Source organism: Trichechus manatus, unplaced genomic scaffold (genome assembly GCF_000243295.1).
Source record: "Trichechus manatus latirostris isolate Lorelei unplaced genomic scaffold, TriManLat1.0 scaffold00180, whole genome shotgun sequence".
Lineage (NCBI taxonomy): Eukaryota > Metazoa > Chordata > Mammalia > Sirenia > Trichechidae > Trichechus > Trichechus manatus.
The window spans coordinates 115,357-116,949 of NW_004444116.1; the positions used below are offsets into that span (position 1 = coordinate 115,357).

Consider the following 1,593-nt stretch of genomic DNA (forward strand, 5'->3'; position numbering starts at 1 on the left):
GCTTTTTCTGGAATCAGAATGGTCTCCCTGTATGCATATAGAATAATTGCTCAGAATAAACCTTATGTTCAAATTTCGGTGAGTTTTGATTATTTTTAACAGCGGGTACTGAGAAACAATGACAATCGAGACGGGGGCGGGGGGATATGGGCAGGTTAGACATCAAAGTGTGAAGGGCTCCCTGGAGAAAGGTGATAGTAGTTGTCCTGTATGAGAATTCTCTAAGATGAGTACTGCCTGAAGAGGCAAAAACAAAACAAAACAAACAAAGAAACAAAAAAACCCCACTGCGTCGAGTCGACTCCAACTGATGGCGACCCCATGTGTTAGAGAGTAAAGCCGCGCCCTGCTCTTTCGGAAGCAGGTAGCCAGGATGAGTTCGCACCGCCAAGCTTTGCGGTTAAGCAATTCAGTGATTAACTCTTTACGTTACCCGGGGACTGTTTGAAAAAGTGTACCGTGCATAGCATCAGGATCAAAAGTGTAGAAACATTATTGCCTTTAAAAACAGTTCTCTTGTGGGACGAGGTGGCCGAGTGGTTAAGGCGATGGACTGCTAATCCATTGTGCTATGCACGCGTGGGTTCGAATCCCATCCTCGTCGGTATCAGCTCTCTGCCTCCTTAAATGGAGACTTTCCTTTTCTTACTTAAAGAAAGAAAAAAGTTGCATTTCCTGCTCCAGTTCCTGCACCAACTTCCCCCATCCATTCCATTTCCCATATAATTTCATTTTCCTCCCAGGTGCCTCAGTATTCTTGCATGTCTGAGTGGGATTGCTATCTCTCTACTCTTAGAGTAAGAATTTGATACTTATTCGTATATCTTGCCACAATCCACCACATGAGCTGCAACTGTTACCTCGACCTAGAGGTGTTCCTATGGCTCAGTTCCTCCCACCAATCATATTGTGCCTCAAATTCCAAAGCTGAAAAAGCCAAGCTTTGGTCAGACCTTGGTTAGCCCTCGCCTTCTCTGAACAATTCACGTAAGTTGGCATATTACCTTCCTCTCCATTTCCTCATGGCAGAGTGATTCTTAGCTTTCTTTGTTTATTGTCGAGGTAAAGTGCTTTGGACTCTCCCGCGTTCATTCACCATATTTTTCATGTCAACCATGGTCAGTGGCCATTATAGCATTGGCTATTTCCAGTTATTGTAATTTGAATTCCAAGGCTGAATATATGGGACTTAGAATATAAAGCTGACCCTGGGGAGTCTGGTATGGTTGAACACACTTGGAATTTCAAGCTCATAAAGTCCTGGAACTGAGTTATTATTTGAAATTAAATAATTATATTTAAAATCTTACATGGAGTAACAGTATAGTGGGGTGGTTTTTTTTTTTTCTTTTCTTTTTTTAGTTCTTATGTGTTAGACACACATACTAAAATATTCACCTATGAAACAATATAATATCTTGGGTTTGCTTAAATACTAGTTGACTATTGGGAAGTAATAGAGGAAACAACATTGACAAAATATTATTAATTGTTTAAGCTGGTTGATGGGAACTTGCGCGTTCATTGTACTATTCTTTTCACTTTTTCAAATTTCCATTGAAAGGTTTTCCAACTTTTTATTTGGAAATAGTT

General features: G+C 40.4%; 1 protein-coding gene and 1 non-coding gene across 2 annotated transcripts in view; both read left to right on the top strand.

Annotated features, from left to right (window-relative positions):
- Nucleotides 1-1,593, top strand: part of LOC101352927 (POM121-like protein 2) — a 50,547-nt gene that overhangs the window by 34,268 nt on the left and 14,686 nt on the right.
- Nucleotides 523-604, top strand: TRNAS-GCU (transfer RNA serine (anticodon GCU)). The gene has a single exon. It is a non-coding gene; the product is annotated as a tRNA-Ser (tRNA).